Genomic DNA, 19433 nt, shown 5'->3' on the forward strand with positions numbered 1-19433 from the left:
CCTTTGTCAGTTTCATCTTTTGTAAGTATTTTCTCCCAATCTGTAGGTTGTCATTTTGTTTTGCTTATGGTTTCCTTTGTTGTGCAGAAGCTTGTAAGTTTCATTAGGTCCCATTTGTTTATCCTTTCTTTTATTTCTATTGCTTGTGTAAAATGCCCTAGGAGAACATTTTTAAGATGTATATGAGATAATGTTTTTCCTATATTTTCTTCTAGGTTTATTGTATCTTATCTTATGTTTAAGTCTTTGATCCATTTTGAGTTGATTTTTGTGTATGGTGTAAGGGAGTGTTCTAGCTCCATTGCTTTACATGCTGCTGCCCAGTTTTCCCAACACCATTTGCTGAAGAGACTGTCTTTATTCCATTGTATATTCTTGACTCCTTTGTTGAAGATTAGTTGACCAAAAAATTTGTTGGTTCATGTCTGGGCTCTCTATTCTCTTCCATTGGTCCATATGTCTGTTTTTGTACCAATACCATGCTATTTTGATTACTGTAGCTCTGTAGTATTGTCTGAAGTCTGGGAGAGTTATTCCTCCAGCCTCATTCTTTTTCTTCAGCAATGCTTTTGCAATTCTGGGTCTTTTATGATTCCATATAAATTTTATTGTGATTTGTTCTAGTTCTGTGAAATATGTCCTGTGTAATTTTATAGGGATTGTATTAAATCAGTAGATTGCCTTGGACAGTGTGACCATTTTAACAATATTGATTCTTCAAATCCAGGAGCATGGGGTATCTTTCCAGTTTTTTTTTTAAGTCTTCTTTAATTTCCTTAATCAATGTTTTGCAGTTCTCTGTGTATAAGTCTTTCAACTCCTTGGTTAGATTTATTCCTAGGTATTTTACTACTTTGCGTGCTATTTTAAAAGGATTGTTTCTTTATTTTCTTTTTCTGTTGATTCATCATTAGTGTAAAGAAATTCAACTGATTTTTGTACATTAATCTTGTATCCTGCTATCTCGTTGAATTCTTTGATTAGTTCTAGTAGTTTTTGTGTGGACTTTTTTGGGTTTCCTATATATAGTATTATGTCATCTGCATATAGGGACAATTTTATCTCTTCACTTACAATTTGGATCCCTTTAATTTCTTTTTCTTGCCCGATTGCTATAGCTAAGGCTTCCAAGGCTATGTTGAATAGGAGTGGTGATAGTGGGCATCCTTGTTTTGTCCCAGATTGTAGTGTGAGTTTTCAGTTTTCAGTTTTTCACCATTCACTACTATGCTGGCTTAGGTTTGTCATAAATAGCTTTTCTTATGTTGAGATATATTCCTTCTATGACCACTTTGGTGAGAGTTTTCCACTGATCTTTTCTTTCTTTTTTTTGTCTTGATTTCTCTTACTTCTTCTCTGATCTTTATCATTTCTTGCCTTCTACTATCTTTGAAGATTTTTGTTCCTCTGTTTCTAGTTCCTTTTGGTATAAGTTTAAGTTGTTTATTTGAAGTTTTTCTTATTTCCTGAGATATAGTTGTATTGCTATAAACTTTCCTCTTAGAATGGTTCATTCTGCATTCCATAGGTTTTGGATTTTTATTTGTCTCCAATTTTTTTTAACATTTTTTATCGATTTATAATCATTTTACAATGTGTCAAATTCCAGTGTTCAGCACAATTTTTCAGTCATTCATGGACATATACACACTCGTCATATTTTTTTCTCTGTGAGTTATAACATTTTGTGTATATTTCCCTGTGCTATACTGTGTAATCTTGTTTATCTATTCTACAATTTTGAAATCCCAGGCTATCCCTTCCCACCCTCCACCCCCCGGTAACCACAAGTCTGTATTCTCTGTCTGTGAGTCTATTTCTGTCCTGTATTTACGCTTTGTTTTTGTTTGTTTGTTTGTTTGTTTGTTTAGATTCCACATATGAGCGATCTCATATGGTATTTTTCTTTCTCTTTCTGGCTTACTTCTAAGTGTCTCCAATTTTTTAAAAATAAATTTCTCCTTGATTTCTTCTGTAACCTATCAGTTGTTTAGAACCATATGTTTTAACCTCCATGGTTTGTGTTTTTTACAGTATTTTTCTGGTAGTTGATTTCTTGTTTCACAGTGTTTTGGTCAGAAAAGATACTTGATAGTATTTTAATCTTATTTTGTGGCCTAGCATGTTATCTATCCTGGAGAAAGTTCCATGTGCCCTTGAAAAGAATGTGTATTCTGCTTTTGAATGGAATGCTCTCTTTATATATCTATTAAGTCCATTTAATCTAACATTCCATTTAAGGGCAGTGTATCCTTATTGATTTTTCTGTCTGAACAGTTTATTGATATAAGTAGGGTGTTAAGGCCCCTTGCTATTATTTTGTTACTGTCAATTGCTCCCTTTACGTCTGTTAATACTTTATGTTTTTAGCTGCTCCTATGTTGGATGCATATATATTTACAATTGTATCTTCTCTTTGGCTTGATTCCTTGATTATTATGTAATGTCCTTTTTTTTTTGAAATAGTTGAGATTTTATTCTAATAGCTGTAATTGCAGTGCTTATTTGTGTAATGCTCTTCTTTGTCTCTTGTTACTGTCTTTGTTTTAAAGTCTACCTTGTCTGAAATAAGTGTTGCTACCTCAGCTTCCTTTTTGTTTCCTTTTGCACAGAATATCTTTTCATCCTGTCACTTTCAGTCTCTGTGTATCTTTAGATCAGAAGTGAGTTTCTTGTAGGCAGTCTATATCTATATCTATATATCTATATATCTATATATCTATATCTATATCTATATATATCTTGTTTTGTATATATTTAGTCACTCTATGTGTTTTGATTGGAGTATTTAGTCCATTGACAGGTACATACTAAATGCCATTTTGTTAATTGTTTTGAAGTTGTTTTTGTAGTTCTTTTTTGTTCCTTCTTTTTTGCTCTTCCCTTGTGAGTTGATTACTATATTTACTGTTATATTTAGATTCTTTTTTCTTTTTGAGTAAATATTTATAATCTATTAGAGATTTTTGGTTTATGTTTACCATGAGGTTTTCACATAGCTCCTCATATATCATATATATGATCATTTTCAGTTGTTGGTGTCTTAAGTTCAAGTACATTTTAATAAATCTGCATTTTTACTCTGCCCCCCACATTTACTGTTTTTTTACATCATATTTTACACCCTTTTGTTTTGTGTTGTGTATCCCTTGAACATTTATTTTAGATATTGATTATTTTAGTAATTTTTTCTTTTAACCTTCCTACTAGCTTTATAAGTGATTGATCTACTACCTGGAGCTTGCATTGGCTTGACTGTGGGTATGGTCAGCCACAGGGTTAGCTGGATGTGGGACCCAAGATATCCTGGAGCTGGTGTCAATCTGTTATTGAATGGGGCCAGGGCCCAGGGCATTATTTGATGGTTCCAGCCTGCTGGTGATTGTGCTGGGTCTTGACATGCCTGGCTGTTGGGTCACAGTGGTCCTGGGACTGGTGTCCTCCATTGGAAGGTGGGTTCAGAGCCCAGGGAATCCTGGCACTGGTACTAGCCTGCCGGTCTGTGGGCTGATCCCTGACAGCTGGCTGTAGGGTCTGAGTGGTCCCAGGGCTGGTGGTCCCCCACTGGTAGGTGGGACTATGGTCCAGTGGGTCCTGGGGCTCATGTCCCTGTACTATTGTCAGCCCACCTGTGGGAAAGGCTGTGTCTTACACCTTGCTGAGGGACACCTAGGATCCCAGTGCTCATGCTGGCCCACTGGTGGTATGGCTGGGACCTGGGCCTATGGTAGTTGGGGTCAGGTCCCAGGATGGCTTAGAGATCAGAGGTTTCTACAGCAGCTGGCCTACTGTTGGGTGGGACTCTGTCCCTACCCAGCAAGTGGCCTGGTCAAGGTCATCCCAGGACTGGTGCTAACCCCTGGTGGGTATGGCTGAATCTCAGTATTAATAAAGCAGAGGTATGAAAAACATACATATTTATCACATTAGAATTGTTGCCTAAGTGTATAGGGGAAAGAGAATGGGAAGAAGTGAATAAAATGAGAGAGGTCTTGCATGGACCAATGATGATAATATGCCATAAACTGAAGAAAAGATTACCTTAACCATCTGCATCTGATGGCTCAGCACATTGGTAATCCCAAGTGTGAACAAACTTGAGTGACATCTATTGGTTCAGGGTGAGACTAATAGCTGTGTAATAAGTTTGGTTTTCCAGATTCAAGTATAATAAGCAATGATCAAAGGAGAATTCTGATAATGATGAGTAACCAACCATATTTATACCACATCTCTGTGGTAATAGGTGGTGGAATTACTAGAAAATTCTAGTAGAAAGTGTATATGATGCCCTGTTTCCCTTGAGCCACCTCTCCTGAGAGGTTTAGGGGTGATCTGCCTAAGTTTATTTAATGGAGGGCTTTTTATCTAGTTGGATGCTTTTTGGAAAATAAAAATCTTCCTCAAGGGACCATACTCTTCTCAGTGATTCTGTTTATAATGTTGTGAATCCAGGAACCCCTAGACTATTATTTGAGCTTCCCTAGACTAGATGTTCAGGAAAATCTGCTAAGATACTGCATGAAGAAAGGATCGCATGGGCTAGATCTGAAAAACTGGTAAAAGGTGGGGTAGATGGGCATTTATAAAAATACCTAAGATCAAATGCTATAGAGTTGATAACTTACATGACTTTGAGTAGTTTCTATTAGTTTCTGGCAATTGGTAGGTAGTATAAATGCTTAATGAAGAAAGTTTCTCCCTGGAATGTTCTCCTTTAAGCACAAGGTCCTCATCAGTACACTTTGTACTGAACAATAAGATATCAGAGGCCTACTTGGAAGTCTTCCTCAGTAGTGAAAGGGTGCTTTAAGTGTCTTCCACCTTGGCATCAGAGGTGCCAAGGATGCAGGGAGATGCCAGGGGATTCAATCATAGGTGCAATGAGTGGGGATATTATGGGTGGAGTATGTTACTTTAAGCTAATCATGAATGTCAGGTATGTGGACAATCACAATGTTAACAGAATTAACATCAGAATGTAATTCTTTGCCTAGAAGACAGTCTAAAAATGATGGGTGAGGGAGAGTTCAACACCATTCTAAAGGACCTTGAAGAGACCCTAGAAATACTTGAGAACAGACTTAATATTGCATCAGAAACCTGTGACTTGGTATATTGAGGAGATTGAAGATTGCATTGATAAATAGAGTGGTAATTGGTTAGAGTAGAAGTAGGATCATAAAGTGAAATGTTACATCTTTGTAAGAGTATGGAATACAGCTAGTACAGCCTTATGACATGGTTTAAGATAGGTAGGAACCCAAAGATAAAATCAATTTGATGATTTCTAAGGGAGTTTGAGATATTAAGGAAGTATGGTAGTAGAAGACTGGATGAAGAAACTTTCTAAGGTTTTATATATGAATTTGAAGTAGGCCTCAGTCTCAGACTATAAGGCTTATTTTGCCAGAATGCAAGCCATAGGATCAGATGGTAAATCTTAGGAATTTGGTTGATGTGCAATCTGGTGATGTTAGGTAGAGATCTACACCTAGGATTCTGCAAAATTTTATTTTACTTCTTTAATTGAAGTATACTTGATGTACAATATTAGTTTCAGGTGTACAACACAGTGATTCAATATTTTTATAGATTATTCTCCATTTAAAATTATTATAAAACATTGGCTATATTCCCTGTGTTGTACAATATACACTTGTAGATTATTTTATACAGTTCTACCTCTTAATACCTTACCTCTATATTGCCCCTGTCCCTTCCCCCTTCCCACTGGTAACCACTAGTTTGATTTTTATATCTGTGAGTCTATTTCTGTTTTTTATATTTATTTTTCTTTAGATTTCACATATAAGTGATAATACAGAGTATTTGTCTTTCTCTGTCTGACTTACTTCACTAAGTGTAATACCCTCCAGCTACATCCATGTTGTTGTAAATGGCAAATTTTAAGCCTTTTTTTTAGGGCTGAGTCATATTCCTCTGTATATATACTACATTTTCTTTATCCATTCATCTGTTGATGGACATTTACATTACCTCTATATCTTGGCTACTCCAAATAATGCTGTTAGGAACATGGGGTGATGTATCTATTTGAAATAGTGTTTCTGTTTTCTTTGGTTATACACTGAGGACTCAAATTGCTGGATCATTTGGTAGTCTATTTTTAGTTTTTTGAGGAACTTTCATAGTTTTTTTTTTTATAGTGGCTGCACCAATTTACATTATAATCAACAGTGTACCAGGGTCCCCTTTTCTTTGCATCCTCACCAACATTTGTTATTTGTAGACTTTAATAACAGACATTCTAACAGGTGTGGGGTGACATCTCATTGTGGTTTTGATTTGCATTTCTCTGGCAATTATTGGTGTTGAGAATCTTGTCACATGTCTGTTGGTTATCTATATATCTTTGGAAAAATGTCTATTCAGATCTTCTACCCATTTTTTAATCCAGTTGTTTGTTTTATTTATACTGAGTTTTATGTTCTGCCTATATATTTTAGATATTAACCCCTTATCAGTCATATCATTGGTAAATATTTTCTCCCATTCTGTAGGTTGTCTTTTCATTTTATCAGTGGTTTCTTTTTCTATGCAAAATCTTTTAAGTTTAATTGAGTCCCATTTGTTTATTTTTATTTTGTTTCTTTTGCCTTAGGAGACAGGTCCAAAAAAATATTGCTATGATTTATGTCAAAGGATGTTCTCCTTACGTTTTCTTATAGGAGTGTTAAGGTTTCTGGTCTTGCATTTAGGTCTTTAACCACTTTTGCATTTATTTTTGTATATGGTATGAAAAAGTGTTCTAATTCCATTCTTTAACATGTAGCTGTCCACTTTTCCCAGCATCAATTGTCAGATATTTTCCTCCATTTTATATTTTTGCCTTTTGTCATAAATTAATTGACCATAAGTGAGTGGGTTTGTTTTTGTGCTCTCTATTGATCCATTCCATTGATCTATGTGTCTGTTTTTGTGCAAGTACCATGCTATTTTGAATATCATAGCTTTGTAGTATACTCTGAAGTCAGGGCGCATGATACATCCAGCTTTTTTCTTTCTCCTCAACATTGCTTTTGCAATTAAAGATCTTTTACAGTTCCGTATAAATTTTAGGATTCTACTTCTGTGAAAAACCCCATGGGAATTTTGATAGGGATTGGATTAAATCTGTAGAATCCTTTGGGTTATGTGGAAATTTTAACAGTATTCTTTTAATCCATGAACACAGGATATCTTTCCATTTCTTTGTATCATCTTCAATTTCCCATATTAATGTTTTATAGTTTTCAGAGTAAATAGATCTTTCACCTCCTCAGTTAAATTTATTCCAAGGTATTTTTGTTTTCTTGATGTGATTCTAAGTTGGATTATTTTCTTGCTTTCTCTTTTTGATAGTTCATTATTTGTATATAGAAAAGCAACAGATTTCTGTATATTAATCTTGTATCTGGCAAATTTACCGAAGTCATTCATTAGTTCCAATAGCTTTTTGGAGGAGACTTAAGGGTTTTCTATATATAGTATCATGTCCTCTGCAAATAGTGACAGTTTCACTTCTTCCCTTCCAATATGGTTGCCTTTTATTTCTTTTCCTTGTCTGATTGCTGTGGCTAGGACTTCCAATACTATATTGAATATGAATGGCTAGGTGGGCATCCTAGTCTTGTTCCTTATTTCAGAAGAAAGCTCTTCTCTGTTGAGTTTGATGTTAGCTATGGGTTTGTCATAAATGGGCTTTATTATCTTAAGATATGTTCCTTCTTTACCACATTCAATGAGTTTTTATCATGAATGGTTGCTGAATTTTGTCAAATGCTTTTTCTGTGTCTATTGAGATGACCTTGAAATTTATACACTTACTTTTGTTAATTTAATGTGGTGTATCACATTGATTAATTTGCACATATTGAACCACTCTTACATCCCTGGAATAAATCCCACTTGATCATGGTGTATGGTCATTTTTTATAATGCTAATTTGTTTTGCTAATATTTTGTTTAGGATTTTTGCATCTTTTTTCAACAGATATATTGGCTTATAATTTTCTGTTTTTGTCATGCCTTTGGTTTTAGTATCAGGCTATTAGTAGCCTAATAGAATGAATTTGGGATTGTTTCCTCCCCTTTAAGTTTTTATAATAGTTTGAGAAGGATAGGTATTAGTTCTTTTTTATATGTTTTGTGGATTTCTCCTGTGAAACCATCCAGTTCTGGAATTTTGTTTGCTGGGAGTTTTTAAAATTACTAATTCAGTTTCACTACTACCAATAGGTCTGTTCAGATTGTATATTTCTTCCTGATTCAGGCTTGGAAGATTGTATGTTTCCAAAAATTATTCATTTCTTCTAGATTGTCCAATTTGTTGGCATATAACTGTTCATAGTATTCTTTTATGATTTTTTTTTGTACCTGTGATATCAGTTGTAACTTGTCCTCTTTCATTTCATCTTTTTTTTGTGTCCTCTGTTTTTTTAGGCTGGCTAAAGGCTTATCAATATTGTTCATCGATTTAAAAACTGGCCCTTGGTGTCACTGATTTTTTTTTATTGTTTTTGGTCTTTATTTTATTTATTTCCTGTCTACTCTTTAATATCACCTCCCTTCTGCTAACTTTGAGTCTTTTTTGTTCTTCTTTTTCTAATTCCTTTAGTCGTTAGGTTAGGTTCTTTATTTGAGGTTTTTCTTTTTCTTGATGTAGGCCTGTACACTATAAACTTCCTTCTTTGAGCTTCTTTTGCTGTGTCACATAGATTTTGTAGTTTTATGTGTTCATTTTCATTTGTCTCAAGATATTTTCTGATTTCCTCTTTGATTTCTTCATTAACCCATTGGTTTTTTAGTAGCATGTTCTTTAGTCTCTATGTGTTTGTATTTTCCCCATTTTTCTTCCTGTTATTTTTGGGGGGGGTATTTTTTTAACATTTTTTATTGATTTATAATCATTTTACAATGTTGTGTCAAATTCCAGTGTTCAGCAAAATTTTTCAGTTATTCATGGACATATACACACTCATTGTCACATTTTTTTCTCTGTGAGTTATCATAACATTTTGTGTATATTTCCCTGTGCTATACAGTGTAGTCTATTCTACAATTTTGAAATCCCAGTCTATCCCTTCCCACCCTCCACCACCCTGGTAACCACAAGTCTGTATTCTCTGTCTGTGAGTCTATTTCTGTCCTTTCTTTACGCTTTGTTTTTGTCTGTTTGTTTGTTTTTGTTTTTGTTTTTTAGATTCCACATATGAGTGAGCTCATATGGTATTTTTCTTTCTCTTTCTGGCTTACTTCACTTAGAATGACATTCTCCAAGAGCATCCATGTTGCTGCAAATGGCATTATGTTGTCAGGTTTTATGGCTGAGTAGTATTCCATTGTATAAATATACCACTTCTTCTTTATCCAGTCACCTGTTGATGGACATTTAGGCTGTTTCCATGTTTTGGCTATTGTAAATAGTGCTGCTATGAACATTGGGGTGCAGGTGTCATCCTGAAGTAGATTTCCTTCTGGATACAAGCCCAGGAGTGGGATTCCTGGGTCATATGGTAAGTCTATTCCTAGTCTTTTGAGGAATCTCCACACTGTTTTCCATAGTGGCTGCACCAAACTGCATTCCCACCAGCAGTGTAGGAGGGTTCCCCTTTCTCCACAGCCTCTCCAGCATTTGTCATTTGTGGATTTTTGAATGATGGCCATTCTGACTGGTGTGAGGTGATACCTCATTGTAGTTTTGATGTGCATTTCTCTGATAATTAGTGATATTGAGCAATTTTTCATATGCTTTTTGATCATTTGTATGTCTTCCTTGGAGAATTGCTTGTTTAGGTCTTCTGCCCATTTTTGGATTGGGTTGTTTATTTTTTTCTTATTGAGTCGTATGAGCTGCTTATATATTCTGGAGATCAAGCCTTTGTCGGTTTCACTTGCAAAAATTTTCTCCCATTCCGTAGGTCTTCTTCTTGTTTTATTTCTGGTTTCCTTTGCTGTGCAGAAGCTGGTAAGTTTCATTAGGTCCCATTTGTTTATTCTTGCTTTTATTTCTTCTAGGAGAAAATTTTTGACATGTATGTCAGATAATGTTTTGCCTATGTTTTCCTCTAGGAGGTTTACTGTATCTTGTCTTATGTTTAAGTCTTTAATGCGTTTTGAGTTGATTTTTGTATATGGTGTAAGGGAGTGTTCTAGCGTCATTGTTTTACATGCTGCTGTCCAGTTTTCCCAACACCATTTGCTGAAGAGACTGTCTTTATTCCATTGTATATTCTTGCCTCCTTTGTCGAAGATGAGTTGACCAAAAGTTTGTGGGTTCATTTCTGGGCTCTCTATTCTGTTCCATTGGTCTATATGTCTGTTTTTGTACCAATACCATGCTGTCTTGATGACTGTAGCTCTATAGTATTGTCTGAAGTCTGGGAGAGTTATTCCTCCAGCCTCTTTCTTTCTCTTCAGTAATGCTTTGGCAATTCTAGGTCTTTGATGGTTCCATATAAATTTTATTATGATTTGTTCTAGTTCTGTGAAATATGTCCTGGGTAATTGGATAGGGATTGCATTAAATCTGTAGATTGCCTTGGGCAGTGTGACCATTTTAACAATATTGATTCTTCCAATCCAAGAGCATGGGTATCTTTCCATTTTTTAAAGACTTCTTTAATTTCCTTCATCAATGGCTTATAGTTTTCTGTGTATAACTCTTTCACCTCCTTGGTTAGATTTATTCCCAGATATTTTATTACTTTGGGTGCTATTTTAAAGGGGATTCTTTCTTTACTTTCTTCTTCTGTTGATTTATCGTTAGTGTAAAGAAATGCAACTGATTTTTGAACGTTAATTTTGTAACCTGCTAACTTGCTGAATTCTTCAATCAGCTCTAGTAGCTTTTGCGTGGACCTTTTACGGTTTTCTATATATAGTAGCATGTCATCAGCATATAATGACACTTTTACCTCTTCTTTTCCAGTTTGGATCCCTTTTATTTCTTTCTCTTGCCTGACTGCTGTGGCTAGGACTTCCAGGACTATGTTGAATAGGAGTGGTGATAGTGGGCATCCTTGTCTTGTCCCAGATTTTAGTGGGAAGCTTTTGAGTTTTTCACCATTGAGTACTATGCTGGCTGTAGGTTTGTCATATATAGCTTTTATTATGTTGAGATATGTTCCCTCTATACCCACTTTGGCGAGAGTTTTTATCATAAATGGGTGTTGAATGTTATCAAATGCTTTTTCTGCATCGATTGAGATGATCATGTGGTTTTTGTCCTTTCTCTTGTTGATGTGATGTATTACACTGATTGATTTGCGTATGTTGAACCAGCCTTGTGTCCCTGGGATGAACCCCACTTGGTCATGATGTATAATCTTTTTTATGTGTTGTTGGATTCTATTTGCTAAAATTTTGGTGAGGATTTTGGCGTCTATGTTCATCAGTGATATTGGCCTATAATTCTCTTTTTTTGTAGTGTCTTTGCCTGGTTTTGGTATCAGGGTGATGGTGGCTTCATAGAATGAGTTTGGGAGTAATCCCTCCTTTTCAATCATCTGGAAGAGTTTGAGAAGTACTGGTATGAGTTCTTCTTTGTACGTTTGGTAGAATTCCCCGGTGAAGCCGTCCGGTCCTGGACTTTTATTTGTGGGGAGGTTTTTAATTGCTATTTCTATTTCCTTTCTAGTGATCAATTGTTCAAGTGTTCAGATTCTTCTTGATTCAGTTTTGGTGGACAGTATGTTTCCACAAACTTGTCCATCTCCTCTAGGTTATCCAGTTTGGTTCCATATAGTTTTTCATAATATTCTCGTATGATATTCTGTATTTCTATTTTGTTTTTGTAATTTCTCCATTTTCCTTTCTTATTTTGCTAATTTGTGCTGTCTCTTTTTTCTTCTTTGTGAGTTTGGCCAGAGGTTTGTCGATTTTATTTGCTTTTTCAAAAAACCAGCTTTAGGTTTGGTTGATTTTTTCTATGGTCTTGTTAATCACTATTGTACTTAATTCCTCTCTGATCTTTATTATTTCCTTCCTTCTGCTGCTTTTTGGGGCTTCTTATTCTTATTTTTCTAATTCATTCAGGTGGTGGGTTAAATTGTTTATTTGAGATTGTTCTTCTTTTTTGAGGAAGGCCTGTATCGCTATAAACTTCCCTCTTAGCACTGCCTTTGCTGTGTCCCATAGGTTTTGAGTGGTTGTGCTTTCATTGTCATTTGTCTCCAGGTATTTTTTAATTTCAGCTTTGATTTCCTCATTGATCCATTGTTTTTTCAATAACATATTGTTTAATCTCCTTGCTTTCCTTTTTTTCTCCTTTGTTTCTCTGTTGTTGATTTCCAGTTTCATGGCATTGTGGTCAGTAAAGATGCTTGAGATAATTCCTAGCTTCTTAAAATTGTTGAGGTTTCTTTTGTGCCCAAGTATATGATCGATCCTGGAAAATGTTCCATGTGCACTTGAAAAGAAAATATATATATTATTTTTGGGGGGTGTAATGCTCTAAAAATATCCACCAAATCTATTTTTTCTATTGTAGTATTTAATTTCTCTGTTGCCTTCTTTATTTTCTGTCTGGAAGATCTGTCTAGTGATGTTAATTCAGTGTTAAAATCTCCAACTATGATTGTATTCCCATCAATATCCCCCTTTATCTCTGTTAATAATTCTTGTATGTAGTTAGGTGCTCCTATATTGGGTGCATATATATTAACGAGTGTAATATCCTCATCTTGTATCACTCCTTTAATCATTATAAAATGTCCTTCTTTATCTTTCTTTATGGCCTTTGTCTTAAGGTATATTTTGTCTGAAATCAGTACTGCAACACCTGCTGTTTTGGCTTTTCCATTTGCATGGAATATCCTTTTCCATCCTTTCACTCTCAATCAATATGTGTCCTTCTCCCTAAAGTGGGTTTCTTCTATGCAGCATATTGAAGTTTCTTGCTTTATTATCCAGTCTGCCACTCTGTGTCTTTTGACTGGAGCATTTAGTCCATTAACATTTACAGTAATTAATGATAGATGTGTGTTTATTGCCATTTTGAACTTATCTTTGCAGTTGAATTGGTATATCCTCTTTGTTCCTTTCTTCTTCCTTTTGTGGTTTGGTAATTTTCCTTTGCATTTTCATGGATTTTATTTAATTTTTGTGACTCCTTTGTAAATTTTTGGCTTGTGGTTACCCTTTTTTGTAAATCTATTAACCCATTACTATAAGTGTTTTTATTAAACTGATGGTAACATGATCTCAAAACCATCCTATTGTTAAAAAAATTTAAAAAAGGAAGAAAAAGATATTCTATAATTCCCTGCCTCCCTCTCCCACTCTCAGTGATTTGTATGTCTTCTTTTATAATTTCATGTTTACTTTATTTGTAGTTCATGAGTTATCACCTTTCCAGTTGTGTGTTTCTCATTTCTGTAGCATCCTGCTGCTTTTCTATTTAGAATATCCCTTTCAATATTTCTTTTAGCATGGGTTTAGTGTTGCTAAACTCCTGCAGCTTTTTTTTGTCTGTGAAACTCTTTATTTCTCCTTCTATCCTCAAGGATAGCCTTGCTGGATAAAGGATCCTAGGCTTCATATTTTTTTCATTCGGGGCTTTGAATATATCTTGCCACTCCCTTCTGGCCTGTAGTGTTTGTGTAGAGAAATCAGCTGAGAGCCTTATGGGGGTTCCCTTGTAACTTACTCTTTGCTTTTCTCTTGCTGCCTTTAGAATCATTTCTTTATCCTTGACTCTGGCCATCTTGATTATGATATGTCTTGGTGTGGGTCTATTTCAGTTCTTCCTGTTTGGGACCCTCTGAGCTTCCTTTACTTGGATATCTGATTCCTTCTTTAAGTTTGGGAAGTTTTCAGTCATGATTTCTTCAAAAACCTTTTCAATCCCCTTTGATCTTTCTTCTCCTTCTGGGACCCCTATTATGCGAAGATTGGGACGCTTTATATTATCCCATAGGTCCCTTATGCTATTTTCATTATTTTTTATTTGCTTCTCTTGTAGTTCTTCTGAATGGGTGCTTTCTATTTCCCTGTCTTCTAGATCACTAATTCGTTCCTCTGCATTATCTAGTCGGCTTTGCACAGCTATTAGATCATTCCTCATCTCTTTCAATGAGTTTACCCATTCTACTTGGCTCTTCTTTATAGCTTCAATTTCATTTTTGACATATTTTATATCTCTAAACACTATCTCTTTTAATTCCTTCAGCAATTCGATCACTCCGTTTTTGAAATCTTGATCTAGTAGGCTATTGATGTCTATTTCGTTGATCTTTCTTTCAGGGGATTTCTCTTGTTCTTTTAATTGGGAAAGGTTTTTCTGCTTCTTCATCTTGCTCATACCTCTTTGGCACTGTGGTTTATGGAGTATCAGTTGTTTATTTTGGTCCTTAAGGATTTTATCTATCTGATGCCTATTTAGGAATAGAACTTGGGAAAAAAAGAAAAAAAATAAGAGAGAGAGAAAGAATTTTAAGAGAAGGGAGAAAGAGGGTTTGAAAACTGTATAATGAATGATAGAAGAGTGAGTTGAAGCAGAGTATTAATTGGGTTGAGACGTCCTTTTGAAACCTTTACAAAAAAAGGGGGGGGGGAGATGAATAGATGTGTTTGAAACCTGTGTCTAATCAATAGCAGGACATCAAAACCCAAGAGAAATAGAAATGAATTAAGAAGTAAAGATTAAGAGAGTAATAGAAAATAGAACAGGTAAAAACAGATTTAAAAAAAAAAAGGGGGGGTTGTCGGTGTTCTCCTGGAGTCTGTGTGCTTTTAATGTGAAATCTTTCTGTCTTCGTCCTGTTTTGGAAGCTCAGCTTGCTGTTTTCAGAGGCCCTCCATTGGCGCCTTCTTCTGTGCTGCTCCCCGTACCTGTCGGCAAGCAGATCGCGCCTCCTCCTAACACTGGGTGTGGTGCAGCTCTCTGCTGTGGGCGGGCGGTTCGCTGCCCCTCCGGATGCTGCAGTCAGATGTTGCAGACTGGCCAGGTAGGAGGGCGGGTTGTGCCCCCTCCCAGCACCTCGGTCAGGGGCTGTGTTCCTGCCCGAAAGGCGGGGGGGGGGGGGGGGCCCGCTCTCCCTCTACCTGCGCTGCCGGTAGCTCCGCTCTCTGTGCGGGTGAGCGCTCCGCCCTGGTCGGCGCTCCGCAGGTGGGCTTGGGAAAGACGGAGGGACAGTCCTGTCCCTGCTCCGAGCCAAAACCCAGCTCGTGTTTGTCTTTGTGGAGCAAGTTCTCTGAGGGACCAGGATGGAAGGATCCTATCTGCCCCGGGCTGCAGGCCAGTCTCAGTCTGGCCTTTGAGGCTGCTAAGCCCTTCGGTGCGGATGCAGGTTTTGCCCCGCCCCCGCCTGGGTGCTCAGCGCGGAGGATATGGCGGCTGTGCCTGAGCCCCGCCTCTCTTCCCCCGAAAACTTTCCGCGGGTTTTCAGAGATGGGGGTGTGCACCCTTCCCCCGAGAGCACATCAACCTTGCTTGTTATGGAGGGCCCAGGTTTTTCTGCCCTGTGCACCCACAGCCACGGCGCGCAGCCCCTTGCGTTCCCCCGGGGCTGCCTCCGTGCAGCCGCCCCCGTCCTGCGCCCGGCTTGGGCAGCCTGGCCCTGCCCGCCACTGCCGGCCCACGTCTCAGGCTGGGTGTCGGGGGGACGCTCTGTGCCCATTTAACTTAGTTCTGTTAGTCAAGGGCTGCTCTGTACAGATCCAAGCCTCGGAGGCTCCCCCTCCGTCCCGCTGGCCTCTCAGTTGGAGAGGGGAGACCCAGGGAGCGAGCGCCAGTCCTCCTTTGCCGCTCCCTCCCCGCGGGACCCGTCCGAAGCTGCTTTGCCTTTTGTTCTTTCCTTTTTCCTTTTCTCCTACCAGATTTTTGGCGTCTTTATCTTTTGAAGAGGGCGATGTTCGGTCGGAGTTCCGCAGGTGCTCTGGTTGGCTGAGTGGGTCTGTAGATATGGGTCTTGGTGTATTTGTGGGAGAGGGTTACCTGCGAGCTTCCTTCTACTCCGCCATCTTCTCCGTCTCTCTCTTCCTGTTATTTATTTCTAGTTTAATACTGTTGTGTTTGGAAAACATGCTTGATATATTTTCCATCCTCTTTAAGTTGTTGAGACTTATTTTGTGGCCTAGCATGTGTCCTATCATGGAGAATACTTCATGTGCACTTGAAAAGAATTTGTATTATGCTATTTTTGGATGGAACGTCTTTATAGATATCTATTAAGTCCAACTGGTCAAATGGGTCATTGAGGATTACAGTTTCTTTATTGATATTCTGCCTGGATGATCTGTCCATTGATGTGAGTGGGGTCTTATAGTTCCCTACTATTATTGCATTATTGTCAATTTCTCCCTATATGTCTGTTAATATTTGCTTTATATTATTAGGTATTCCTATCTTAGGTGCATATATATTAACATGTTATATATATTTTTTGTATTAGTCCCTTTATCATTGTATAACTCCCATCTTTGTCTTTTATTATAGGCTTTGTTTTAAAGTCTATTTTTTCTGATATAAGTATTGCTACACTAGTTTTCTTGTCATTTACATTTGCATTGAATATCTTTCCTTTCCCCACTTTCAGTCTGTGTTTGTCTTAAGCTCTGAAGTAAGTCACTTGTAACCACCATATAAATGGATCTTGATTTTTTAAAATCCAATTTGCCACCCTATCTCTTTTGATTGGAACATTTGTTACCTTGACATTTAAAGTGATTATTGATAGATACGTACTTGTTTCCATTTTGTTACTTTTTTTCTGTTATTTTTGTAGTTCTTCTCTGTTTTTCCTTCTTTTCATTTCTTCCTTTTTGGTTTGATGATTTTCTTTAGTGGTATGCTTGTTTTCCCTTCTGTTTAGTTTTTGTGTATCTATTATAGGTTTTTAACTTGTGGTTACCATGGGTTTATATATATTGACCTATAACTATACCTACTTGTTTTAAACTGGTAATCATTTAAGCTCAAACACATACTAAAATATCTACATTTTTAAACTGCCCTCCCTCACATTTTGTGGTTTTGACGTCATTTTTTAATAACTTCATGCTTATGCCTCCACTGTTTATTGTAGTTTTAGTTGATTTTATAATTTTTTGTCTTTGTAATAGCTTATTTAAGTTGTTGATCCACTGTCTTTACTATATATTTTTCTTTACTAGTGTTTTTTCCTTTCCTATAAATGCTTCCTTCTTTTTTTTAATTTTTAAAAATTCTTCCTTCTTTTAGCCTTTTTTTCACTTAGAGAAGACTCTTTCACATTTCTTTAAGGGTCATTTTAGTATTGATGAACTCTATTAGTTTTTGCTTATCTAAGAAGTTCATTTTCTCTCCTTCAGTTCTGAATGATAATCTTGCTGGGTAGAGTATCCTAGTTGGTAGGATTTCCTATTTTGATCATTTAGATAGTTCATGCCATTCCCTTATGCCCTGCAAAGTTTTGCAGAAAAATCAACTGATAGTCTTATGGGGGTTCCTTTCAACATGACTCTTTGTTTTTATCTTACTGCCCTTAGAATTCTCTTTATCATTAAATGTTGCCATTTTAATTATGATGTCTTGGTGTGGGTCCATTTGGCTTCATCTTTCTTGGGATTTCAGTCCTTTCTCTCTCTTCTATCTTCTGAGACCTCTATAATATGAATGTCCATATGTTTGGTGTTGTCCTAGACGTATCTTAAACTGTTCTCATTGTTAAAATTTGTCTTTATTTTTGCTCTTCTGATTGGGTGATTTCCTTTCTTCTGTTTTCCAGATCATTTATGCTGTCTTCTGTATCACCTTGTCTGCTTTTAATTGCTTCTCATGTATTTTTCACTTCAGTTATTGTATTCATCAGTTCTTACTCATTCTTTTTTATATTTTGTAGTTCCTTATTAAACTTATCCCTTTGTTCATCTATCATTTTTCATAGTTTATTTAGCATTCTTATTGCTAATGCTTTGACCTCTTTATCTGGTAAATTATTTTTCTCTTTTTTTTTCATTTGAAACAAATTCCTCGGTCTTTTCATTTTTTTTCTCATTTTGCTTAACTTTTTCTTTCTCTGTAAAATTAGATAAAACACTTACCTATCCTGGTCTTGAAGGTGTGTCCTTCTGTGGGAGCATCCCATATAACCTGCTTATGCCCAGTGGCTTTAATAAGAGAGTTGGCTCTGAAGTGAGCATGAATCACATCTTTCCCCATGATGTAATGGCAACTATCACTGTGGTAGAAGTTGGGGCTGGAAATGGAGGGGCTAGATCCAGAGCAATGTGTGAGCCAGGGCTACCTCTCTGCTCAGTGGCCAGTACCCTTCTATCAGGGATGGGAATGGGTCCAATGTTGCTGGAGCACAAACTGAGGCTCTACCTGAGTACTCCTGCACCTTCCCATTTATTGGTCAAGAGCATTTTCCCAACAAATCTCTTTCCTTTATAATTCTATCTTGATGTCTACTTTCTGGAATACTTTAACAATATATCTGACAAAGTATTTGTATACAGAATATTAAAGAACTTCTAAAACAATAATATAAGATAACAGCCACATCCCGTGTCAAAATGGATAAAATACTTGACCAGACACTTCACAATGAAAATACAATTTCATTGTGTGAATGATTTTCTTTCCTTTTTCATTTTTATTATACAAAATTATTACAGTTCAACTGCAAATACACATATTGCATGTAAATACATATACAGTATACTGTACTTTTTTAGTTTACATATATGTACTAATTATTGTTTCTAAGAACAGATTATATCTTTAGCCTTTTAAACTTACATAGATATCAAATGAAAAAGGCAAGTACAAAATAAGAATCAACAGAATGCAGTAATCCAATCATAAAGGACAAATGTGCTTACACATATTCAGGAAATCAAAATAATAATTGGTTCATTTGTGTCCTTATTGTTATTGTTATTGTTATTATTTTTTAGATTCCTCATATAAATGATGTCATATGGCATTTTTCTTTCTCTTTTCAGCCCACTTAGAATGACAATCTTCAGGTCCACCCATATTGCTGTAAATGGCATTATTTTATTCTATTTTATGGCTGAGTAGTGTTCCATTGTATAAATATAACACAACTTCCATATCCAGTGATCTGTCAATGGACATTTAGGCTGTTTCCATGTCTTAGCTACTGAAAACAGTGCTGCTATGAACAATGGGGTGCATGTATATTTTTGAATTAAAGTTCTCTCTGGATATAGGCCTAGGAGTGGGATTGCTGGATCATATGGCAAGCCTATTTTTAGTTTTTTGAGGAATCTCCACACTGTTTTCCATAATGGCTGCACCAAACTACATTCCAGCCAGCAGTGTATGAGAGTTCCCTTTAATCCACAACCTCTCCAGCATTTGTCATTTGTGGACTTTTGAATGATTGCCATTGTGACTGGTGTGAGGTGATACTTCATTGTAGTTTTGACTTGCATTTCTCTGATAATTAGTGAGAGTGAGCATTTTTTGATGTGCCTAT

This window comes from Camelus dromedarius, chromosome X, assembly GCF_036321535.1.
Source record: "Camelus dromedarius isolate mCamDro1 chromosome X, mCamDro1.pat, whole genome shotgun sequence".
NCBI classification, from domain to species: domain Eukaryota; kingdom Metazoa; phylum Chordata; class Mammalia; order Artiodactyla; family Camelidae; genus Camelus; species Camelus dromedarius.